General features: G+C 37.7%; 2 long non-coding RNA genes across 2 annotated transcripts in view; both read right to left on the bottom strand.

Annotated features, from left to right (window-relative positions):
• Window positions 1-14,249, bottom strand: part of LOC106964731 (uncharacterized) — a 20,830-nt gene extending 6,581 nt beyond the window's left edge. Inside the window, exons 1-2 of the long non-coding RNA XR_001428490.1 lie at window positions 14,235-14,249; window positions 2,031-2,034 (exon numbers count right to left, since the gene is read on the bottom strand). This is a non-coding gene — a long non-coding RNA (uncharacterized LOC106964731). The remainder of the gene's footprint in view (window positions 1-2,030; window positions 2,035-14,234) is intronic.
• A 4,093-nt stretch (window positions 14,250-18,342) lies between these two features.
• LOC106964732 (uncharacterized) overlaps window positions 18,343-19,447 on the bottom strand; it is an 11,618-nt gene continuing 10,513 nt past the window's right edge. The window contains exon 3 of the long non-coding RNA XR_001428491.1: window positions 18,343-18,527. This is a non-coding gene — a long non-coding RNA (uncharacterized LOC106964732). The remainder of the gene's footprint in view (window positions 18,528-19,447) is intronic.

Here is a 19,447-nt window from a genome sequence, read left to right as displayed (position 1 = left end):
AATCATCATAATTGGTTAAGGTAATTAAAAAATAGATACTTTATAGTACAAACCACAGGGTGAAAATAGCAATATAAATGGTTTTATTATATATTATTTTTCCATGATGACATGATGCCTCCCCTGACCGCACGTCACTGATGTATATAATTTTATTTTATTTTTTTTGCTAAGTTTCATTGCTTAGCAAAGGTTTTCTACAATGTATAACTGTGGCTTTCTTCTGTTTTTTCTACTTAGTCTTGTTTCTTACACTTCTCTATCAATCATTCTGCAAATATGCTTCTTTTGCCCCTTTATGCTCTTTGATTTGCTAAGTTTCACTTCTTCAAATATTTCTGGTTGTGTACTAATTTCTGCTTCTGCTAATTTATGCTGTTTGCTACGTTTCACTGTTCAACTATTTCAACTATGTCAATTTATTCTGCTTTCTTCTACTTCTTAAGCTTTTCTCTAATTTTCTTGCATTTCTGCAGCAGACATTCTGCAAATATGCATTCTCACGGCTGTTTCGCTAGGAACAGCTATTTTTCTAGTTTAAATAGTGCCAATTTACAACAACTATCATCTCAAGGAAATGTACAAAATACATTTAATTTAATCACACTTTACATTTCAACTTATCCTAGTCATGTAACAGCAAAGAAAGTTCAGTTTACTAGTCAAAGTAGTTTGAAAGGTTTCTGCAGCAGACAGAAATTGAATTGCAGCATTCAATTTAATAAGGATAAATAAAAAACTCATATACTGAGTGTAATCACAAACTTTTATATATTTTATTTTTTTATAACATTTCTTTTACATGAAATTTAGAAATGAACTTAGTAAACTCCCTGACAGAAGGAAATACAACATGTAACAGAATGTTCTTTTTAACTTGTGTTTGCATCTTTGACACAAAGCCAAACTGAAAGTCACAATATTACAATGTCATATTACATTGCTGTTTTTTCCTCTGCAATGGTGTATGCAAATGGAGAAATGTTTCCATGTATCAGTAACTGAACGGGAAGTCAAACAAAGAGTTGCCAGTATCACTGGCTCTGAAAAAAATTTTTCTTCTGCTTCGACATAACTGACATTCAAAGTGCTGATGATAAAACAGAAGTTTCCTACATTCATGCAACAAGTACAGTATTTAAATAACTGGCACCAAAACTTTATCAAGCATGGCTGCTGTCATTAGTGAACCCACCCATGCTGGGCAGCAGCAAACCTCAGATAGATCAGATGTTGATGCACTCATTACCATACCTCTGCCCCAACTGCAGAAGCGTGTTATCTGTGGTTGCTCCCACATGTCCCTGCCCTACTGGATAAGTTCACTACAGATAAAACAATTTCTACAGAAGAGAGGTGGGACAACCACTATATGAGATAACAGTAACTACAAAGTCTCCACGGTTTGCTATAGGACAGGCATCTCATTATTTTGATTTAAATATTGCCAGGTTTTACAGTTCGGTACCATACTCTGGAGAGGTTTGCCTTAGGTGTGACAATAAATTTGCACTTGCATAACCTTTAATTGGAAAAGCTGAATACATGCTGGAAATGGCACTGAGCATAATTGCAGGATGGCTGTACTGCATATTTTATCTGCTGAACATGGATGACCCAGCTTCCCTTCAAAAAGTAGTTAATCTGATCCTGGATGATGACTTAAACCTTTTAGTCATTTTAGTTGCTATTTAAACCCATATTTATTTTGGTTGACTTCTGCTCCCCTACCTAACGTTATTGCATTAACAAATTAGTGAAGTTGAAGGAAGTGCTGGATATCTGGAGATTGCACCACACATCCACATATAGTATTTCTCTTTACACAGATCATATATATTGATTATTTTCCACTTGATTCCAGATTAATTTCTAACTTCTACAATACTAAATCACAAACAATCATTTCTGATCACAGTCCCATTTTTCTGAATCTTAAATTGGTTGATCCAAGAAAAGCAATATGTAGTTGGCATTCAACACCAATCTTCACGAAGGTTTAGAAATTAACATTACAACACATATAGCACAGTTCTTTACCAACAATAAGGGGAAGTGAATCACACAATACTGTGGGAGACACTTAAAGCATCACTAGAGGGCAGATCATTCCCTATGAAGCTGCATTGAAAAGATCTAAATGAAGCTGACCGAATCAACTGAAAAAGAACTTCAAACAGCTGATCTTGTCAATTGGAGTTAACTGCTCCAAAAAGCTGACAACATACAGTACTTCTTAAATTATTATTTAAAGGTGTTGTTGGCTCCAGTGGCCTTTATTGGAAAGTAGTTTAACAGGAAAGATAGCAATGAGAGAGGACATGCGACAAATGTCGCCAGGCCAGGAAATATACCTGTGACCACCGCCATGAGGACTAAGGCCTCAATACGTGGGCCGTGCTTTACCACAGCACCTAAGTACTTAATTTAAAATATGACTATAATGCCATTCTAGGAGAACAAAAAGGCAAATAACTTAAATTTAAATGGAAGCATTTTGAACTTGGTGACAAACCACAGAAGTTGCTGGGAAGACAGTTAAAAGGAGAACAATCTAAAGGAGTTCTTAGCAATTTCATCTGCCATTGCACAAAGATACCAGCAGAAGGAAAACAACCAAAAGTCAGGAGGCTCCTCCCAAAACACGTCTTTCTACACTTTGCTCAGACGCTTGTCTAGAGCAATTCTGATGCTCTGTATCAAGCATTTTACTTATACGTGCACAAGCATCTAACTCAAGGCGTTGGATGTCTTTTTAATGCACAAAACATGATAAATGTGGCCTAAAAGTAGCATTTAAAAGGAAGCTGTAAAAGTAGCAACAGAATGCTATAGAATCAGAGAGAAGGGGCAAGTGAATGACAACACTATGAAAAGCGTTTGTGAATAATTAAAACAAAAACTGAAATATTTGGAGGGTATTAATAATTTTTGGCCTGTCTGGTGTAATATAGGTGCAGTGCAGTTATAAAAAAGAATGACCTTTGATTTGTTTGTTCAAAAAAATCAAAGCTAACCTGAGGCAAGTGGTGCTATGAGATGTGAGAGTCAGAGGTTATCTTTGCAGCAACTCTGTGTGTGTGTGTGTGTTTTAGCTTGTAAGGCCGATTTTCCAATAAATACGACCTTGTGAGGGCTCCCTGCTATTAGGAGTCTTAAAGCCTCATAAAAGGAAGTGCTGTTTTTGGGTCAGGTATAGGGGATGGGTTCGACTAAATTAAAAGGAATGGAATATAATGCAAAGTCCAGACAGTAAGAGGTAACGTGTGTGTGTGTGTGTGTGTGTGTGTGTGTGGTGGGGGTGTGTCAAGGGTCATGTGGAAAGAGACCCTAGGCGATGCCAGGGGTTTGCAAAGATTGTTGTCATGTTATATTAACAACAACAGCCCTATGAGTCTGTTTGTAATTTTCCAATCAGGATTTTTGAAAAGACAGGATCAGACTGTGTGCAATAAAATACACTTTTAGAACAGACAACCTGAACCATTGCTAAAAAAAAATATGTTTTTGCAGTTCTGTCAATTAAGTAACAGCTGCTTTCACATCATATCGTCTCTGATCTCTTGAGAAGTCTGATTTCAAACTCCCTTTCCCAACACAAAATAGAACTTCACCAATATTATGTCCTGAATCACTTTGGGAGGAAGTGACAAACCTGTAGCTACTACAACATCGATTGTAAAGAGTAAACTGGAATGAGAGTGAAGTAGTGATATGATGCAAAGAAGCAGTTGCTTAACGTGTGTATTACATGCGCTCCTAGATCCAAAAGCATATAGCATGATGAGGATGATGCTAAACAGGTTTTCTTGTTGACTGAGCATTTAAAGCATCTGGGCAGTCTGATAGAGGACCAATATATGGAGTTGAGCCAGAGAGGGAAATTCCCACATGGTTCCCATTCATATTGCTCAGGTGAGCACTGCATTTTGTTTGCTATGCCTCTTTGATTGTGCAATCCCTGCTGCACACTCTGAAAGCACACATGGCCCAAGATCTCAGTGGTCTGACTTTGCAATGTAATGGACCAAGTGTATATGATGGGAGGTTTTGTGTTTATTTGTGGAATATGATCTGAAAGGGCTTCAGCTGAATTCAGTTCAGTCAGTAGCAGTATTAAACAGAAGCAAATGTATTTAGATCAGGACAGGGGGGCGGTATAGGGGAGAAAAGTGATGACAATTCTAGGGGCCCTCCACAATTTAATTATTTATTTTTTGTTCATAGAAATTAAAAAAATTGGGGCCCTGTCAGTTACAAAATTAATCATATTGTGTTTTCAGAGACTGTTTTTAGCAGTAAAAAATTTATGTTCCCACTCCCAGATCAAAAAACACACATCCATATTTGCCCTGAACACCCCCTATCTGCGTTAAATGGTTTGTTCCTGCTTGGAGCGCTTGAGAGTGACACTGTTAGCAGCAGTCATTGGAAGACACGAACAATTGTGGCAATTACTATGCTGCCAAGAAAAGTTATGAAATCAGGTTTTCAAAAAAAAAAGAGAGGGAGAGAGAGAAAAAGGCAAGAGTGTTAATTTATAACCCAATTTTTCTCCGAGAGGTGGGTAGACTGTGAGATTATCAACTATTTAGCATAATTAGCTTAGATACAAACTACTGTTTGCCTCCTTTTCACTAGCATTTAATGAATTAAGGAAAAAAAATACCAACATATTCATATATTTAACTTGTTCCTTGTGCCTTATACCACTTAACAGATGAGTGAGTCAGCAGAAGCTGTAACCCACGTCCCTCCTGACCTGTCCTCTCCTGAGTGAAATTAAAGCGACAGTATGTAACTTTTTATAATTTTTTTTTTCACATATTTTTTAAAAATGTCATTATGTTGTGACAGTCTGGTATGAGAGGTAATCTGTGAAAAATCTATTTCATCTGCCTTCAACCAGTGCTAGAAACAACCAGTCAGTGGCAGGAGAGTTTCAGTGCTGTCAATCAAAATCCCCTGATTTGTGCCATGCTGCAGCTAGCATAGCACAGAGCTGTGCAGATTCAAACTGTGCATGCTCAGTTTAGTTAGCATAGCTACCAATGACGGCAAATAGAAAAGTCTGCTGAACCCAGGCAGCTTGCTTTAGGTGGGAAGGGACTGAGGGAGACTCAACATTAAGATAAAAAGCCTGGCAGCAAGCAAGTTATCAAACCAACTGTTACCAGGAGCAACATATTCAGCATGTTCAGTTAAATTTACAATGATTCACAATGATTCAGACCTCTTGAACTTTTCTGATTCTTTTTGTTCAATTAAAACCACAACATTTAATAAAGTTTATGTGATAAACCAGCACAAAGTAGAGTGTGAAAGAAGTGAAAGCAAAATATTGCATCATTCCAGAAAAGTTTTTCACTAATAAATGTCTAAAAAATATAAGCTGTTTTTCCAGAGGCTATATCTATTAGGGCACAGCTGATCAATATTCTTACTTTGATAATAATTAGGTGAAGTACAAACAGACCCAACTTTTTTTCAAATGTAAATTAAAAGTGCTCTTACATAGCATTCTTTATCATGTGAAAATAATAGTATATGATGATTTTTTCTTCTGGAAGTGTCTACATCTTACCAGAAAGAATCACAGAAAGAAAAGAAGAACTGTGAAGAACTGAAAAGCTCTTCCTCTTCAAAACTTTTTCTTCATGAATCTCATGGTTCCATTTTGGTAGAAATATTCCTACCAGACCCCCCCCACACACACACACCAAGAGACTTGGTTAATTTGCATTAAGGAAGTGATGTGTTTAGCTGGAAGGTATAACACTCTCCATGTCTAACTGACATATTGCTTAAGGTAAACAGAAATATCCACAGCCAGAAGACAGCTGTTCCCAATGTTCAGCTTCACTGTGAATTTGTCTGTCTGAGCTGAACATCCGGGAGGAAGAACAATTTCTCAGATAATATTATAGATCCACATAATTCATGTCAAAATGATGAGGTTGCATTACACACTGACACAAGAAGCCAATTGTTTCTTTTATGATTCTTACGTTGGTCTTATACAAGTTCTTTCCATGTCTTACTAAAGGGCAATTCGGAATATATTGGGAATACATTTTTAATAACATGCATCAAAACAAATCAACAGAAAATGGCAGAATTTGTAGTTTCTTTGTAAAAATCTCTAAAAATGGAACAGAGAAACAACTGGAGAATGGTAGCCTGGGCTGTTGCTCATCCGTAAATAGAAGCTACCACTTCTACTTACACATGATTGATATCTATCTATCTATCTATCTATCTATCTATCTATCTAGAGATAGATATCTATCTCTATCGCTATCTAGGTCAATAGATATCAATCTAGAGATAGATACATATCTATCTCTAGATATATATCTATCTCTAGATAGATTTAACATTGACTCTGCCTGCATTGGTCCTTGGTATGTAAACAAGACGGTAGCAGTTTTCAAAAGGCAGCACCGACAGGCAGACATAGCTATCCAAATGCGCTACAGTAGAAAAATCTGATGATTTTGAAGTGGCACAGATCGTCAGAACACCAGCTCTCTGAAAAGAGTCGAAATTCCCATCACTATTTGTCATCTTGTTTTTTTAATGACTCCACTTGGATTGATTTAATAACATACGATGGTTGTTATTAAAATTACGCATTCCCAATATTTAGGGATTTTACAGCTGAAGAGGGCACCCAGCAATAATTTCGCCTATGAGCACCAAAGTGGCTCTGACTTGACACACTGCTGCAGAATGATGGATTACCTGCTCAGCACGGCTTTTTTTACATCAAAAATCTGTCCTGAATGGATTCCCTTCTGGTTTTGTTCTGTTCCTGGTGATCAGATCACCAGGGATGTGAACTATTTCTCAACACCTTTAATTTCTAATGTGAGTGTCCTGAACTACTAACAATAACCTAAACATTCAATACTGTCATTTGCATATACGTCTACATTTTGTCTCATTATTGCTTGTGACTGACAATAAATTGAAATGACAAAAATTATATCACATAAGAACACTTTGGATTTGCAGATGGAGCTCCATGTTGAGAATCATCTCACAAAATGTAAAAACTTAAGACATTCCTTGGCCAGTGTGAAGCCTGTTTAAGAGTATGGAGGGCAGACAAGAGAAAAAAGGAAAGGAAGGAAAAAGTCAGTACCCTAAAGAGGCAAAAGAATCAAAAAAGAGAGCGAGGAGGAGGATTAAGGCTGTGGTGCCGGCCAGTCCCACAGAGGTCATTCTGGCCTGCTCTGGTCACATTAAAGACCACAAGACCCCCTAACCCGAGTGAATGGACCCAGTTCAAGTGCAGGCACCCTTCGCCAATAGGCCATACAGATTTCACAAAGACACACATACACGCATTTTGTCCAGTGTCCAGTCATCATTACTTTCATGTGCTGACATGGGTTGTTGGGCGGCCTTTCAGAGACCTTTCATGGGGTAATAGGCTCCCTCACTGAATAAACTTGTTCTTTTCACAACACTCTGGCTCTGTGGGATGCTGGTAGGGGCAGAGGAGGGGGAGATGTGGAGGCCACCATGTCAGCCTCAACACGAGATACAAAACACTTAAACTTTGCAAAAGAACCAGTGGTTTTGCCCCTATTTTCTCAGTGTTGGCAGAAGCATGATGTTTTGTTATTTTGACCACAAACTTATGTACATATAAGTAAAACCTGACTCTGAGACAGGGAAATGCTGAACTATAGACTTTTTAAAGCACCAGCTCATGGAGGCTTTACATGTCAGAAGAATCCTTCAACATCCTATTCTGGATAAATTGACAAAATAAAACAGGAGAAGAAAACATTGCATGAATGTAACATTTTTCTTTAGATTCTTCAAATAGTTTTCTCTTGAAAAATGAATTGGATTAAGTTGAATGAAAAGGTTCCTGGTTTAAATTCCTGCTGCTGGGGTTTCTATGAGTTCTATATGGACACTCTGACTTACTCCCACAGTCTGATTGCATATTGGATTGATTGATTTCTCTTAAGGTGTTTCTCCACTGGAAAGATTCACTCTAACAACAATAATGTCTGGTTCAGTCCTACCCCAGTTCGGAGCCTTTAGGATCAGTTCCTCACTTATTGTAGGGGTGAATATGGGCAGGAATGTGGGAGGGCTGTGAGCGTGCAGGATCTGTGGTTGTTGCACCGATGATGTTTGCAGCAACACTCAGCAATGGAGAACCTCAACATTCTGGTTCTGACAGATTCAAATAAAACCACATATTTTATTTTGTCTTATAAAAACTTGTTGCTGGCCCAAATATAATCAAAACAGTTCAAACTACCAGATAATTTATATCTGGTAGTTTGAACTACCAGATATATCTGGTAGATATATAATTTATATCTGTAAATATATCTAAATGAGTTTCTTGTATTAAAAGTGAAACATTTTGGATTTAGGATAGTGCAGTCAAAAGATTTACAGAGGAGACTGGAATAAATTGAGCCATTTTTCATATAGGATCACTACCTCAAGGGAACCTTAGTTTGATCGCTAACTTATCCTGAATATATTTCAGGATATTGTGCATCCATTCAAACAATCAGAATGAGTGCAAGCATAACAGTTTCTGTAATATCACATGTCCAAACAAATGTCTCATGGGCCAACTATGTTGAGCTCAAACCTTCCCCCTTTTTTTCTGCTAAGCTACAGCTGGTTCACCACAACAAAACCTGAAATGAATGCTAAGACTAGTTAGCATGGCCACTGATAACAGCAGATAAACAGTTTAAACAGATAAACAGACATTAGTCAGAGACACAACTTATCATTCCAGGGAAACTGTTCAGTGTCCTAATGGACACTGAGCATGATTAACAATGCTAAGACCTTCTCTTGGCTCTGGTTGTTTGTTTTTGACGCTTGTCTCCCACTTGTCTGGATTTTAAACAAGCATCAAATAGTTGAGTTCATAAGATCATTACCTTGATGATTTTCAACAGTGCTGTTTTTGTGCTATATATTCTAAATGTTGATGTTCTTTCCTCGCATCATTTTTGTTAATTTCTATTGATGGTAAGCAGTTATTTTTAAAGACTGCCTAAAACTACAAGGAGATTGCAGGAAAAAAAAAACCTCAATAGGAGATTTCTTCAGTGAAGGTCTTTCTGTAGTGTAGCTGTAGAGCAGGTGCCCCACAGGCAATAGTACTTAACACAGCCATGGATTCAATTCCCAACCTTGAGACCATTGCTGCAACTCTTGCCCCTTTCTCTTTCTCTGCCCGTTTCCTCTGATAACTGTCAATAAAGGCCATTAGTGCCAATAAAAAATAAAAAAAAAACTTTTAAAAAAGCCACAATTTACTAAAGACTGGTGAGATCTGACATTTATATTTCATAAAGGCAGTAACACATGAGAAACAAGTGTATAGAGTTGCTTTTTGATAACTCATAATTTTCAGTTACTCGTGTTTGAACTAGAAAAGGGTCAAGACATCAAACTTCCTCTGTAGCTGCTTATTATTTAATGATGTCAAATTTCAAAAAGTCAAGCAGTCAGTCTAAACCGAGAGTTAAAAGAAAACAAGGTTCTACATGGCTATGTTTCAGTCTAACTAGAGACAGCCTAGAGACAGTGAGATTATTCAGAGACGCTGATACCTTCAAATTCCTGTTGGGAAGGACCATTTTGGTTGCACACATGCATATACAGTAAGAGTCGCGTGGCAGCCAGGTGCAACTTCTGAAGGAAATAGGATCAGCATGTCCTCTAATACAATAAATACTGTAAGGGTTGTATTCCTCAACATCCCGTGTTATTCTTCTACAGAGGCAGAAAACAGTAGGGAGGAAAGTAAGACACAATGCTTTTCCTGTGACACCAAAGACCTTGAACATTGTGACAATCGGGTTCAATACTGAGGATGCAATCATGTTTGCTTATCTTCTCCTTCCGCCCTAAGACTTGTTTTCCCCAAGATGTGGCAACGAAGGAAAGTGAAGGACAATTAAGTAAACAGATGTCAGTCATTACAAATGAAAGTAACTCTTTGACACACTAAAATAAGAAAATAGATTGCCTTTCAATTGGGGTTCAAAAGAATAATTTACAAAATTAATTAATGAAACAGATTATGATAACAATGAAGGTACCTCTTAAAAGATTGAAAATATTTTGACCATAGGGACATATTAAACTAAGGCGTTTCCTCTAATTAGCATTCCAGATGTATCCAAGCTAGGACTCAGTCAGTCAGCCTATTTAAAGGGTGATAATAGTCACTGTGTTGTTTGGTGACGTGGTGTGTAGCCAGTCGCGCAAAAAGTGGGCGTGCAGCGCATGCAACGCATAGGGACGCTGCACCAGAGGGGGCGTCAAAACCCCATCTGGAGGGGGCGGCACGCCGTTTGATGTGTACGCATCCACCTGAGAAATGTAGCGCGAGATCTCCTTCACCTTCATGTACCTTCCTTCGGGTGGGGCGCCGATTTATGTTTTCGCATCCACCTGAATAATATGTAGTTACGACCCTGTGTGTAGCACACTGGACACATGGACAACAGGATGTAGAGGAAAGTGATGTTATTCCTGTCATCAAAGACATGCCTGGAGTGTTGCTTTGATTTTTCATGCATGTTTAAGAAATGACTGAATCTCTCCTAGTAACCATTCAGGAGTGCCTAAATTCTCCTCAAAAAGTGCCACCTATTCCCACAAAGCTCCTCCTTGGAGTAGCAATCCACAAGCTGAACTTCCACTGCACAGAGTACCCTCCAAGTCCCTCCCACTCAACTCCACCAGACTAGAGACTTTTGGCAGCAGTAATTAAACACCTGGTGGAGCTCCACATCTGCTGAGCTCATCATCCGAAGTTATTCTCAATGCAACATTCTGAAGAATGGTTGAAAACAGCATCACTATCTACAATAAGTCTTTGAAGAAATGCACAGGGTGACTTGAGTCTGTGCATGGTTTGTTGAAATTTCAAGACTATCACAGCATTCTGGAGAGAAATGTGGTGCCTAGTGTTAGAAAGCTTGCTCATGGGTCTTCCAACAGGATAATAACCCAAAACACACAGCTGACTAAGAATGGCCCAGAGCAAAACATTGGACTTTACTGAACTGGCCTTTTATGAGCCCTGATCTAAATCCTGTCGAACATATGTGGAGCTGTAACATCTGGAGAAGGCTTTCCCTTCAACTGGAGGTAGCTGGAGCGGTTTGTCCATGAAGAGTGGACCAGGATACCTGTGGTCAGGTGCAGAAGTCTAACTGATAGTTACAGAAATGGTTTGATTGCATTTATTTCCTCAAAACATTGAGCAACAAAATATTAAGTTACAGGTACCATCAGTTTTATCCAGACCTGTTTCATGAGTTTGTTTTTTAAATGATTCAAAAGCAGTGCTTTTTTAGTTAAGTTTTTAGTTAATTTTTCCTAGCGTTACAAGCCTGCAGAACTGCAGGCTTTGCTTGCTCCCAGTGCAGCAGGGAACCATATTGTAACTATATGGATTTTTCATCCTTGAAAGTTTTTCTTCTCCTATGGTAAAACTTATTTTGCAGTTTTGCTCAAAAAAACTCTGATAAGGTAGTCTGGTAGAAAAACCCGACTGCAATTCAGACTAATGAGTCCTGACCTCTATTGAAAATTAAAATACATTGTGGTTAATTCCTAAACTATAGGCCCCTTTCCTAAAAAACATTATATAACTTAATCCTTGCTTGATTCTCCATCACTTTTACACTGGCAATGTCTTAGATTTTTTGCTACACCACAACAAATCCTCCTACATTATAAGATGGATTAGCATAGAACATCTATGAATTGTGCCATTAAAACTATATGGGGGAAAAAAAGGAAATTCTCTGAAAATTGTTCAAGCAACATAGCAACAAACCACTCAGTGCTTGCTAACACAACAGTTTGTTGTATATATCTCCACCATTTAACATAATTGGCTAGCTTTGTCCAGCCAAAACAGAGATGAAATGTCATTAAGCCTTTCAACCGGAGCACGTTGACATTGATGGGAATATAAAAATCACAAGAGGTAATGAAGATGAAGAAGACCAAACAGAGGAAGAGGATAGAGTTGGCCGTAGGAGCTGGTGTTTGGGTTGCCAACTTCAGCTTCATAAATGAAACAATGTATGACACATACCTCTGGTCAGACTGTGTGATCAAGTAAGTACTTCTAAAGTTCTGTGTCCTGGTCAGCAACAGCTGTTGAGGGTCAAGTCTTTCAACGGCAGTAGTACCATTGGTACTACTGCTGCAGAGTTCCATTAGAATCTTAAAGACCTTCATGCAGTGTCTGTCTGATGTTTCTCCCAGTGCTTTTCGCTCCGGCAGCAGCAGAGTTTAGGCACTTTGTGGCTAGAAACTGTTGGCACAGCATTTGCAAAGGCAACGATCACATGTTAGAGCCTTTGTCAGTTTTCCTTGTACAAATGATTCAGTCTTCTGGAGAGAAATATTGGGGGCACAAATGTAGGTCCTTCAGAAATTGTGTTCATCTCAAGCTCTCGTGTAGGAAATGATCCATTTCCATCTCACTGTTTTTGTTTCTTTTTCTGTTTCTGTTTGTTTTGTCTTTTTTTATTATAACCATCAGTGACACAGTGTGGCATTATCTAAAAGTACACTAGTCAAATGCAATATGATAAATAACTTGGGTAAAGTTAGCCTGTCTTGTTTACTCTCTAGGTTCCAGTACAGAATGGACCTAATGACATTATCAACCCAACACGTGAAAAAATGACGACCTCCATCGGCGAAAAATATAACAAAAGATATACTTTTAAAAATAATGAGTTTTGGCGTAACAGTAATTTTTTTAGCTAATAGGACAATTACAACATATCTAGGCCAACATGTTGAACTAATCCTTGATCACTTTAAAGATTAAAAAATAATGAAGTGGCCCCCTTCCTCACCAGAGGAGGACCTAAACCTCCTTGAGAACTTGTGGGGCCTTCTTAAATGGGAGTTTTATGGTGAAGGAAAACAGAACACATCTCTGAACAGTGTCTGGGAGGCTGTGATTGCTGCTGCACAAATAGTTGATCAAGAAACTGACAGACTCCATGAATGGAAGGCTTAAAATGGACATTGAAAAGAGGGTGGCTATATTGGTCACAGATTTTTTTTCTTAAAATGTCAGAAATGTTTGTCAATTTTGAGTTGTATGTTTATTATTCTCACCTTGACGGATGACAATAAACAAGTGAGGTAAGAAAATGTTCTGTTTTAATTATGAGTGTACATAATAATTCTGTACATTAATAATTGCCCAATAACCATGCACAATACATCCCGTTTCTTGTAACTCATAGTAATGAGCTACTTTGCGTTGGGCTATCATATAAAATTCCATTATAATGTATAAGTTATAGTTATTGTAACATGACAAAATTAGAAAAAAATATATATATAACTTGATTTTCAGTCACTGGTTTCATTTATTTAAAGTGTACAAGATCACAAATGCCATTGTCTTTCTTTATATTAGTTGACTTAAATTCTGAAGTCATTTCATAATCCTTCGAGGCTCGAGCAGCTCAAGCCTTGAAAGAGATATTTCAAAGAAGGCAATTTAAGCAAAGAGCTTCATCCACTTTTTTAAAACATTCACTAAGCAATATAGTTTATTGCAAATTAAACATAGAAATTTTACCATCTGAGGCAACTAATTGGAAATACCTTTTTTAGTCTGGTCTTGTAAAATGTGCAATGCAGATGCTGTCAGATTGGTGTAAAAATATGGGTTACGTGTTTGTAATGCCTTCAGAGGTTTTTGCTGAAGACCAAAGTTAAAATGGCTGCAGGGATAGTCTTGTAATAGTCAGAAAGTATGCTTTCTGTCCATTGCAAAAATGCCTCTCAAGAGAGAGAAGAGCAGCTTGAATGCAACATAATGAAAAGTTTAGGGTATTTAAAAGGAACCAGAAACCCAGCTGCATAGTTTAGTAACCATAAAGCTGAAATAGCAAGGGATCTATTTCATTTTGTCAAAATGCTGAGCCCAGATCATTGGAAATCAAGGTGGAAGTGCTGATATGATAAAGGAACGCAATATTTCTGTAGAATTGTTAAAAAGGAATTTTTGATCTTTGAGAGAAAACACCTAACTTGTGATGTCATTGTTTGTACTTCCATAAGTTTGACAAATTGCTGTTAAGTGCTAATTTATTCACTCTGTAACTCAATCAGATATTTCATTCAATATTAAGTTAGGGGTAATATGTAAAAACAACTGATAACATGCTAATTAGAACATTTTCTTCTCATAGTCTCTGTAAGGCTTTTTAAAGAGCCACACCTGTTCTGTTAGTGTTGGTACACATCCTAGCTTGTGGGACTTGCATGGGAGTAGTGTACAATGAATGCATACCAAAACAATGAAAAAGATCAGGTAGTTCCAATCAAACAATTGACTTGATAATGTGCTTCACCTTCCCCAACAGTTTGAATTACTTCACAGTTAACTGTACATGCCACTTGCTGACCTAATTCGTTTGGGTTAAATACCACCAGTCACTTTCTGCCCTCTAGTTGGTTTAAACCTGATACGGAGAGGTAAGTATATTAAAGGGCCACTATTATGCAAAATTCACTTTTGTGTTTTTCTGTACATCCATACGAGTATTTGCTCCTGCTAGAAATAGTTCAAAGGGGAAAAAAAACACCTAGCTGATTTTTAGGGATAAGTAAACTGAACTGGCTTGTGCTCTCTGAAGTCCAAGCCTGGATATCTAGACAGATCCTCATTCTGGAAGCAGTCAAGTACTACACAGTCTTTCTTTGCAGCTCCACTCCATGTCTGATCTGCAAAAGGCAGTTCAGCCTCTTCTGGAAAGTTCTTACCATTACCAGATGCCTCAAACAACCACCAACCGCCAGCTGTATTCCTCCAGAGCTAAACTAACTGAAATCTGTGAGAAAAAGCCATTCACTCTACAATATTCTTACCTTGACGTCCTTGTCCCATCTACTGCCTCTTCTATTGATCCACTACATATATTTGCACATTTCCAAATTGCAAATAAAACACTTTTGTAAATAAACCAACACTTTCTTGCATCCAAGTTTTTGAAGGATGTCTACATGTTGATCAGGAAGGTAAACATGGACATGACAGAATCATCAGCCCAGTCTGACCCAGCAGAGATACTTAGAAATTATTTGCTAAATATGAAGCCGCTTTCCAGTCCCTCAGTCAACAACAGAGTTTTTCCAAGTCCAGCGTTAGACCCGTTACCGGTTTGAGTCACAAGCTAAACAACAAACGTTCCTCAAGCTTTCTGACCTGCTTTAGACAGACTTCATCCATATGTCTACACCCGACCTGAATTTCAACAGCCTTTTACATGAAGAAAATAAAACAGAAATCACAAAGAAACTACATTTATGGAACACTAAACAAGAAAACAAGTCTCACTGAATTTAACAGAATGATGCTTGCAGTTTCCTCTTAATGGTTCCTACAATGTCTGAAATACGGAGTTATTCAATTCTGAAGTAAAGGACAAACTTGCATGTCGGGACAAACTTAAATCCCTCAAAGAGCTAATCTATTTTGCCATCTGAATTGACAATTGTTTTGAGAGAGAGATACTAAGAACAAAAATTAAACAATCAATCTAACATGCTTTCCTGTTAGAAGTATCTCAGCTCAGTTTTACGTTCTGCCAACATCCAAAGGGATCCATTAAGAAATGAGACACTAGTTTCAATCCAAATGAGAGACAACATTGTTTTAAGGCTAAAGAGTGCCTGTGTGTTGAAGGGGTGTCATGTTTCCTCATGTTCGGCCAAAATGGGGAGCCCAGTAGATATGGGGATACTTGTGAAGGTAATTCTCCCTGTTTATTCAGTTCAATTCAAAAATACTTTGTTCAGTTTAAATGCAAATTAAATGTTGTTGTTACTCATATAGTACATGTACCATCAGAGTTGTTGTAGATGGTCATGCTGTGAGCAGAAAACTCCAGTAGCAGACATTCTTGTAACAAAGGCCTCTGACTTTCACTTCCAAGGTACAGAGAGATTTTAGTTCTGGTGTCCACTTTTGACTCATTCCTGCTTTATTAACCACCAGAAACTTCTCTATCACATCCATCCGATGCTTTAAAAAGACCTGTGATAACACAATTGCTGCCCTCAGTTGCACTGCAGACCAGAACTGCTGGTTGGCTAAGGAGAAAACAACAGCTTCATAATGCATATCTGGACACAGGTTGCATGTAGGGACAAACCTAAATTCTTGGATATGATTCCATATCCAAGAACCTGTCTCTCAGACAGCCGGTTAGGAGCTCTCTTAAAGCCTGAGATGCTTTGTGAATAACCTTTATCTTACCAAGGTGAAAATCTGAGATAAATTGTAGGATTCCATAAATTCTAAGAATTTTCCTAAAATTATGTCACTAGGAACCATTTCCAGTCTCAGGATTCCTTGTGAATATGGGCCCAGGTCTTTAGTATCTTTCACAGCACTAAAGGCCTGGGCCCTCAAAACCAACTGTGCTGCCAGCCGGCTGTATTTGATACACAGCTGGAGTGTGGGTTACCTCAACATACGTAAATCAATTCACATGAGCTGTGAATACCTCACTTTTCGAGTCAGGAGAGTAACAGCAGTGGGATGACTTCAGCCACCTTGCTGCCTCGTTTGTTTAATAAAACACATAAGATATTGTAACCGCTGTAATAGCTCACTTATTATCCAGAAAATAAGATTCTAGAGTTATATTAAGTTAATATTGCTCTTAAATGGAATGAAGCTATGAAATATATTATAAAGATCACACACTAATTCCTTGGACTGCCTTTAACTTTGATTAGAACACATATGCTGTGACTTTTTTTCAATAAGGTTCTGCAATGTTACAAGATTTATTTCCTCCATTGTTGCATTAATTCTTCACCAAGATCTTTTGTTGATGATGGGAGAATCCAACCAATGGGCAAAGCTTTCTCCAGAACATCACACAGATTCTGACTGTGGTTAAGGTCTGGACTCTGTGGAGGTTGCGCCTTTCATAATTTTAACCTAATAAATCCTCCTGACATTGGCATTTCGGAGTATCCCCTGTCTTCAGAGAAGCAACAGTCCATTGATCAAATAACATGGTCATTCAGGTGGTCAGCTGACCTCATAGTGTTGCTGAACCTACACATGACCAACTGCAGCGACCCCAGATCATTGCGCTGCTCACACAGGTTTGTACAGTAGGCACTAGGCATAATGGGTAACCACTTCACCTGCCTCTCTTCTTACCCTGATGCACCCATCACTCTGGTAGAGGGTAAATCTGGACTCATCAGACCACATGACCTTCTTCCATCAGTCTAGAGTCCAATTGTTATGCTTCCTAATAAACTGAAGCCTTTTTCTCCAGTTAGCCTCACTAATGCTGCACAGCCATAAGAAGAACCACAGGATGTGCCTTTCCACATAGTTGTTTAAGAAATGAAACCTATTCATTGTACTGTCTGGAGTTAAATATCTTGTTCCAGCTGAAAGACAGTGGTAACACTTTATTTGAAGGGGGGTGAATAAGACTGTCATGACACTGTCATAAACATGACATAACACCTGTCATGAACATTAATAAGTCTTCATGAATATTTATGACTGTTGTCATAAAGTGTCATTCGGTAAATCATGACACTTTTAATACAAAGTTGACATTATTCAAATTGTCTTTGTTATGACAACTTGTCATTAACCAAGAAATCATGATCTGACATAAATTTGTTATAAAAGCATTACTGATTAAACTTTAAAAATTAACTTTATGTAGTAATATTATAAAGCTCTGCCATGTTGTTTACTCTTTAATTTCTTAATTTAACTGATCCTAAAGTTTTACAGCAAGATGTCTACAAAGCACTTATGAACTTAGCATTTTAAACATTATTTAAGGCTGTTTTAACCCTTATGCGTGCGAGGACTGAGGCAAACATAGAGAACTATGGCAAATGATAAAAGTTTTACGTGTGTGGGGTCGGTTGGACCCCATTTCTAAACACAGCGGTTAAATAGTGCAATACACCATCTCCACCAGTGAGAGGCAGCAGTGCACGAACAGGCGTGCAGTGTGTTGGTGAAGAAGAAATCTTCCATATGAGGTATGTGTCTTATTAACTTTACACTTTCTTTGGGGAAAATAACATTGACTATGTTCTCTTTCTTTGTAATGTTGGCTATGAACAATTCAAGCCAATCCTACCTTGCTGTAAGTTAATGTTAGCTAAAGTTATTAAACTCCATTACTGTAACGTTAGCCCTTAATATTAAACATATTTTAAAGACAGTCAAATTAATTTTCCCCTCCAATTTTAATCTAGCAAATTAAAAGCTAATATGTTAGTCAAAGTTATCCTTTACATGCATTATTTAGCAACTTGGCTGATGTGACACAGTTCTTTGCTTTGGCAACTTTAGCCACATGAAGACCCATGTTAGCCTAAGGACACATGGTGGGGGGACAAAGTTGGCTAATGAAGACATGCTACGAGTGTGGAGGATGATAATAAGGACCTGCCACCAGAGAAAGAAGTTCCTGTTTGACCAAAGAGAAAGAAGCAGATGAAATATTCCTCAAGAAAATTAGGTAAGTCGTATTTGTGTTAATATTTTCACCATGTGAAGTGGGGTGGGACAGTCAGGTAAGTTGGAAATGGGGAGCAGGAATCAACATTCACCAGCTGAGTTAAGCTATGTTTTAGACAACTAAAACTGATGTTAAATCTATTTATTTATTAATAAGCTTCTTGCAAACAACCATAAGTTCGAGTATCTAGTTAGAAATAATTTAGAATGCTCATTAAGTAAAAAGATGCATTCATGTGCCTAAAACTATATGTTAGTGGCAGTCTGTCTGAACTTCTGCCAGACAAATATTTGATCAGAATAATTTTGTTCAGCTTTAGTTATTATGCTACTTCTATTAAGAAATAATTGTATTGCACTTTAGAACAACCAGTCATGTTAACTAGACATTTGTTTGCCAGTCTGACAGTGTGCAGCAAGGGACATTTTTGAAATGGTATTTAAATAAATGCTGGAATATGATGACATTGTTTTTTGTTTTTGTTCTTTTTTTAAGTGACCACAATGAATAGAGTCATCACCGACTATGAGAATGTCAAGAAGAGATTCACCAAGTTTGAAAAGGCTTTCGCCATGATTAACTATTGCAAGAACAACTGTAATTTCTGAGCATTTCTGGACACCTTCAAAGAGCTGCTTCCAGGAAATGAAGACAAGAAGATGATCTCCTGTTTTCAGAGCATTACAGGAAGACTATTACGAAGGAGATGGCTGACATAATCAAAGCAAAAAAATGTTACTGTTGAAAGAACCTATTTTCTTAAGTTAAAGAATAAGTAATTCTGTTTTAGTTTTTCAATTAGTATTTCAGAGTAACAATATACTGACCAGACGTTAAACCCTCTGTTATCTTAGACCAAGTTATTTTTT

The sequence above is a fragment of the Poecilia latipinna genome, unplaced genomic scaffold (genome assembly GCF_001443285.1).
Source record: "Poecilia latipinna isolate Pla-1442-1.1 unplaced genomic scaffold, P_latipinna-1.0 Scaffold1710, whole genome shotgun sequence".
Classification (NCBI taxonomy): domain Eukaryota; kingdom Metazoa; phylum Chordata; class Actinopteri; order Cyprinodontiformes; family Poeciliidae; genus Poecilia; species Poecilia latipinna.
Note: the sequence above shows the minus strand (reverse complement) of the source record. Positions and strands in the feature narration are given on the sequence as shown.